The sequence below is a fragment of the Carlito syrichta genome, unplaced genomic scaffold (assembly GCF_000164805.1).
Source record: "Carlito syrichta isolate Samal-C Ts95f unplaced genomic scaffold, Tarsius_syrichta-2.0.1 Scaffold234134, whole genome shotgun sequence".
Taxonomy (NCBI): Eukaryota; Metazoa; Chordata; class Mammalia; order Primates; family Tarsiidae; genus Carlito; species Carlito syrichta.
Window position 1 is genome coordinate 11,575 of NW_007178230.1, and position 7,199 is coordinate 18,773.

General features: G+C 37.9%; 1 protein-coding gene across 1 annotated transcript in view; it reads left to right on the forward strand.

The window, feature by feature from the left end:
• The first annotated feature begins 3,516 nt into the window (after positions 1–3,516).
• LOC103253501 (guanine nucleotide exchange factor VAV3-like) overlaps positions 3,517–7,199 on the forward strand; it is a 45,286-nt gene continuing 41,603 nt past the window's right edge. The window contains exon 1 of the mRNA XM_008051789.2: positions 3,517–3,578. The gene's annotated coding sequence lies outside the window, so the exon portion shown is untranslated. The remainder of the gene's footprint in view (positions 3,579–7,199) is intronic.

Here is a 7,199-nt window from a genome sequence, read left to right on the forward strand (position 1 = left end):
TGATGGCACAGTGGGAGGATGGGCATGGAATTCAGTCTGGGTCTGCAGCTTGGGGAAGATTTTATCGAAGACACAACAGGGTAGGCAATGTGGGAACTGAGTTTTAGAGGAGGAAAACTGAAAATGAAGGGCCCTGTGTCAATTTTGCTCTGAGAAAGTAGATGATATTATATTGGCTAACATGCCTTGTGACAAAAATCTCACCACTTCTCCTGAACTCTGCATTCTATAGATAAAGGTTTTTTATTGTTTTCCTAATAAGGAATGCAGCTTGACGGGTTACCATTCTTGTAATAGTTGTAATTTTCCAATGTGCTTATGCACCTTCAGATATAGTTTGGAAAGACCATTATAGAGCTCTCTCTTAGGCCTTTCACCTGCAAAATAACCTTATTTCCTTTAGTGTACTCGCAGAAATCTTATTTTTCTTTTTAAAATTATTCTTACTCTTTTCTCTTCTAAGCTCAATCAGTGTATGGTTTCCACCCACACACCCTTATACTTCTGCTCTCAGGTAGCATTGTGGTGCACTTATATATAAAGGTCTGGCTAGTGGTATGGTCCCCAAATATTATACTTATTTACTTGTCTCCCATTGTCATTCTTAGAATAAAGCACCAGAGAGCACTCAGTAAATACAGCTGAATGAATGCCATTGCTTATTGGTCTCTGATTCTTCTCTCTCCTGATGGTTGCTTCTTGCCTTCTAGTTACACTAATCTCTGTAAATTCTGTCTTCCATCTTTTTCTCTCTACCTTTTATCCCATTTCAGTCTTGCTCCTATGATTTTGAGATTTCCCTTTATATGATTGTCATCTATGTCTGTGTTATTTGTTTGGATGGATTATATAACCGCCTCCTACCCCAGCCTTGACAATTCACCCAGGCTTTAGCTCTCAAAATCTTCTCTTCCCATGTCTAATCCACAGGCAGGTCCCACAGTTTTCAGTTAAATAGTGTCTTCAGCAACTGTTTTTCCTCCTCCAGTCTCTTTCCTGCCATAGTACCAGTTTCCTAAGGATATTCTCTCCTTCAAAAGTCATGCCCATCTCTGAGTTATCTTCCACATTGGTCCCGATTTATTTTTTCTAAAATATGCAACAGTTTTAATGAAGTATCATTACAATGACAAAATTCAGATATATTGTCAAACTGGTTCCTTACTACCTTTTAACTTTATTTTCCACTGTCTTTATTCATGAATTTTATGCTCGTGGAAGGCTCCAAAGTTAGAACATTTGAGTTTGAATTCTGGTTCTGGCACTTGTTAGCTCTGTGGCCATCGGCAAATCACTGACCTCCTCTGTCACATTGTACTCATTTATAATGTGGGGATAGTAACAGGACTACCAAAAAAAATCATTGCAAGGATTAAATGAAACAATCAGAGCAGTACCTAGCATAGAGTAAGGGTTCAATAAGTATTAACCATTACTAACTAGACTAAGGGGAACTATTTGTACTTTTTAACGCACATCCTGTAACTTCTTCCTTCTGTGACTTTCTCATGCTATATTTTGTTTCCAGAATGTTCTCTTCTTATTTCCATCTCCATTCATTTGAAATCTACACACTTTACATTGATATGCCACCTCTTCCCATGTAACTTTCAGTGAAACCTTTAATATCCAATCTATTGATTTCCATAGCCTTTTCTCTGTACCTCTCTATCAGTATTCAGTCCTTTCTATTTTGTATTACGCACACACACACACACACACACACACACACACACACACACATACACACATACACACACACACACACACATACACACACACACACACACAGAGGCATGTGCACACATGCGACTTTGCTTTCTAAATATAAGGGAGAAAGTATTTTTGTATTTCCTTCACTGTCTAACCAAATTAATATTAGATCCTGTACTTGTTGAATAAATGAATAAATATTCCACTTGCCCACATACATCTTTTCCTAATACACAAGTACAGTGTCATTTTAGACCCTCGCCAAGAGTCCTGTTGCCTCTTTGCTTGGTTATGTAATTGGCCTTGCTTGGTTATGTAACTGACCTTGCTCTGTCCTCAAATTCCCTTTCCTCTTTCCCTCTTCTTCCCCATCTCCTGCCTTTACCTCCTTTCTACTCCAACTGCCCTCCTCTCTTCCATCTTTCTCCCTCCTCCCCTTCCCCCGCTCTTCTTCCTCCTTATCTTTTCCTTTCTTTCTGCATGCTTAAAAAGTTTATGGTGCAAAGGGATGTTGAGTCTAAGAGGGCCATGTTTTCTGATTATTTTTTGTTACTTGTCTTAGTAAAAAACAATGGCGCCTGTAACATCCAGCCATAATGCTGTATGTTCCTCTGAGGTATTGAGAAGCAAGCAATTGTTAAGTAGCAAATATAAATAAGCCTAATTACTGGATAAGTAGAAATAATTTGACAAGAACTTCATAATTACATGCTGTGATTGGTCCAATATGTTTGGAGTACAGTTTATCTTTCTGGAAAAGGGGAAACCAGTAATATGATTAGTATCTTGAGAATTTTGAAAAGGGAATTTGATCAAGAACAAATTCTTAAGTATATTTTTTTCATTTTGTGTTTACATTTTCCTGTTAGTTTCTTTTCTCCTATCTTATTTATAGTGCCATTTTGAATTAAAATCATAGTCACTAGGTTTTAACTGTCTTCTTCCCTTAATCAGTATACTATTTCTTCCTCCTAAATTTGGAAATCATCTAAAACTTATATCATGCTGTTTTCCACATTTTTTCATTCTGAGTCAGGACCCTACTCTGTCGTCCAGGCTGGAGTGCAGTGGCATGATCATGGTTCACTCAGCCTTGACCTCCTGGGCTCAGGCGAGCCTTCTGCTTCAGCCTCCTGAGTAGCTGGGACTGTAGGCTCGCACTACCTTGCCCAGCTAAGTTTTTAATTTTTTTGTAGAGACGAGGTCTCACATTGTTGTCCAGATTGGTTTCGAGTTCCTGAGTTCAAACGATCCTCTCACCTTGGCCTCCCAGAGTGCTGGGATTACAGGCATGAGCCACTGCACCCAACCCCCCATTTCCTTATCTTGAATACCTCTTGTCATAGTAGAGAAACATTCTCATGTGTTCTGTTAGACCAATAGTATCCAGTTCAATTGAATTTGTAATTAATTACGTGCCTATACAAAACCAATATGATCTATGTGTGCTAATTGATATAAAATTGAAGGAGAGAATATGTAATTTTCTCTCTATAGGATTGAGAGCTATAAAGCTAATACATTTAAAAGGTAGATTGAAAAATATACTTGAATTATTTTATAAGCAATATGAATTTTAGCTATTGAGTTATTTGAAACCACCTGTAAATTTGAGCCATTAAGAAGACTGTCTCTGCTTTTGCTTCCTTTCATGAGCCTTAGTGAATTAATGCTCAGGCCTAAATTCAATGTGTAAGTAATTCTAGGATCCTAAGTAATGACATTATGTATACAACATTATACGATTATCACTTGTGGTACATTTGTATTCAACACTGACATTTTTCCTCCTAATTTAGGGTAGAAATTTAGCATCTGGAGAGGTTGGATTTTTTCCAAGTGATGCTGTCAAGCCATCCCCATGTGTAAGTAACTTGTATTTTATTGTTTTGTTTTGTTTTTGATGCTGCAATTAATTGTACAAGAATCTACAAATGGTACCCCCCAGGTTGCATGTTAATTTTATTAATATTTTCTGGAGTGCTAAGGAAGTATATGTAAGAGGCAAAGTTAATTGAATTTATAAAATTTTAAGCTGTTTAAAGGTTTTAGAATAAATCAGAGCTACATTAGATGCATTGTACAAGCTTCTCCCTGCCCACTAGGCTGAGAATGGTAGAGTCTAATCAACTGCCAATCACTTGCGTTTCAGGGAGATGCTGTGCTTCAGCGGGTATCTTTGGAAGCATGCTGGAAAGTAAAAAGTCCACAAATTCTTTAATTAAATCTCTAAATACATTTTCTATGCTTTAGTGTATCATGACTTTATTTAATGTCATAATGAAGTTTTCTGAAAATATCAAACACAGATAAAAGGAAAATAAGTGAACATTTACTCAAATAATATTGTGGATGAATATAACATCAAGTGTACTCTCTGGTGTGTTATGCTATTGATAAAATTCTATTTAGGGTGACATGATTTTAGCACCATAATTTGGTATTTAGAGTGGCTTTTTCCACAAAACTCTTAAAGTAATTTATTCTAAAGTAAATGAAAATTCCTTTACTAATATGATGGAAATGATTGCCTGAAGGAAAATAACAACAACAAAAAACCCTCTCCTTAAACTATCCTGCTTGCTATATTTCAGTAGCCCCTGAAATTCTAAACTGGACATTCTTTTTAATGTGATAAACATGAATGTCCACTGTCCTTGATTGCAAAATGTCATCTATAGGGTAACTTACTTCACCCATTCTATAGGTTCTGTTAGCTAATGTCACGTATTTTTATCTTAGATTATGTTATAATCTTGAAAGACTGTTGAGGTTTGACACATCTCTAATTTGTTAAGCAAAAGTGATTGTTTAGTTAGTTTCCTGTCATTTATATGAACGAGATTCAGGCTTCCTATCTGTAAAGCTGCGATGCTTACATGCAGGCAAGTGGTAGGAAGGTCTACATTCTAACACTAAGATGTTTGGAAAACTAACAGCATCAGATCAAGAACACTCAACATGTCATATACCAAGTACTATTTTCTATTTACAGCCTCCTGAAGATGGCAAAAAATGAGCATTTGAAGTTTTATTTTAGAGACAGTCTGGCACGAAGTAGTAGATAACTTAATGAGTTACTGCTGAATGATCGAACAAAGGAGTGAAAAAGCAAATGCAAGTCCCGCTGAATATCGACAATTAATGATGGTCGATACTAATTAATGATGGTAGATGCTAATTATGGAATCATATCGAATGCCAATAAGTGTCTAGAAGGAGAAATATGTCCAGAATTTTTTTTTTTGAGGTGAGAAAGCAGAAGTTTATTAAGAAGACAGAAAGGCTCCTAAGTGGGAGAGGACCCAAAAGAGGATCGCCCCAGAAATTTTAAGATAATAAATAGTTGTAGAGTCATGCATGATTATGGGTAGGACTGTTAACTAAATATGATTGTTTTTATGGCTTAAAGTTAATACATGGCAGTTAAAATTTTACTGCTAATAAAAGTATAGGTTTATGTGTTAATGGTAGGACAAGTCAATGGAAGGTAAGTAGAAAAATGGGAGAATTAGGTGGAGGGGAAAGTTTGAGAGAGTTTGGAAAATGGTATCTATCACTTCTGACCCTGGAATATACATGGTTCATCAGGGATTCAGGAATAGTGCTGAGTATTCCTTTTTTGGGCTTAAAAATTATCCTCCTGCATATGCTGTACCTGTCTCCTCAAAGGTTCTGAGGCCTACAGGTATGAACCTGGACCTGAGCACAATACCAGAGGTACATAAATGAGACAATTTTGTTTATTTATTTATTATTTATTTATTATTATTATTATTTTTTTACTTTTTTTTTGAGTTGGAGTCTCACTCTGTCGCCCAGACTGGAGTGCAGTGGCTGCTCCCAGCCACTACAGCCTCGACCTGCTGGGCTCCGGCAATCCTTCCACCTCAGCCTTCCAAGTAGCTGGAACTACAGGCGCGCGCTACCTTGCCCGGCTAATTTATTGATTTATTGTAGAGATGAGGTCTCACCAAGTAGCCCAGGTGGGTCTCGAACCCACAGGCTCGGGCAATCCACTCACCTCAGCCTCCCAAAGTGCAGGATTACAGACTGAGCCACTGAGCCTGCCTATTTTTTATTTTTTAATAATCTATATTTTTTATTATGATATTGTGGGGTACAGTTAAGGGTTAGGTATACAAATATGATTCGTTCAGGCACCCTTGTTGATAAGAGGTGTCGCCCTGTCCCCAGACAGATACTTACTACCATTAATCCCATCTCTCCCCCTCCCATAGTTTCCCACCACTGTCAGTCATTTTCTTATGGTAATACATTGGATGGTCAAGGTCCACTATATGAGTGAGAACATGTGATACTCAGATCTTTGTTTCTGTGAGAGATCACTGAGTATTATAGATTCTAGTTCCATCCAGCTTGCTGCGAAATTCATGATTTTGTTCTTTGTTATGGCTGTGTAGTATTCCATTGTGTATATGTGCCACAGTTTTTAAATCCAGTCCTCTTTTCACGGACAGCATGGTTGCTTCCAGGTTCTTGCTATTGTGAACAATGCTGTGATAAGCATACGTGTGCAGGTATCTTTTTTATAGAGTGATTTGAGTTCTTCATGGTATATTCCCAGTAAGGGGATTGCGAGGTCATATGGGAGGTCGATATTTAGAGCTTTTAGGAATCGCCACACTGCTTTCCACAAAGGTTGCACTAGTTTACACTCCCACCAGCAGTGTAGAAGAGTTCCCTTTTCGCCACACCCTCTCCAGCAGCTGTTATTTTTTGAGTTGTTGATAATTGCCATTCTGACTGGAGTTAGGTGGTATCTCAGTGTGGTTTTGATTTGCATCTCCCTGATGATTAGTGAGGTTGAACATTTCTTCATGTGTCTGTTGGCTGCTCGGATGTCTTCCTTTGAGAAGTGTCTGTTCATATCTTTTGCCCATTTTATCATGGGGTTGTTTGTTTTTTTCTTTTCAGCACGTTCAAGTTCCTTGTAGATCCAAGATGTTAAGCCTTTGTCAGACCTGGTGTTGGCAAATACTTTTTCCCAGTCTGTAGGCTGTCTCCTTACTCCCTTGATAGTTTCTGTGACTTTGCAGAAGCTTGTTAGTTTAATGAGGTCCCACTTGTCTATCTTATCTCTTATGGCCTGCGAGTTTTGGGTTTTGTTCAGGAGTTGGATGCCAGTTCCAATTTCCATGAGGGTATGTCCTTCATTTTCTAAGGTTCTTATGGCTTGAGGTTTTACATTTAGGTCTCTGATCCATTTGGAGTTAATTTTTGTGTATGGGGATAGATAGGGGTCCGGTTTCAATCTTCTGCATGTGGTCAGCCAGTTTTCCCAGCACCATTTACTGAATAGGTTCTCCTCTCCCCAGTGGTAGGTGGTGGAGGCTTTGTCGAAGATGAGTTGTTTGAGAAATTGAGGTTCGCTTCTGGAATCTCAATTCTATTCCATTGATTTATATGCCTGTTCCTATACCAATACCAAGCTGTTTTGATGATTGTAGCTTTATAGTAAAGTG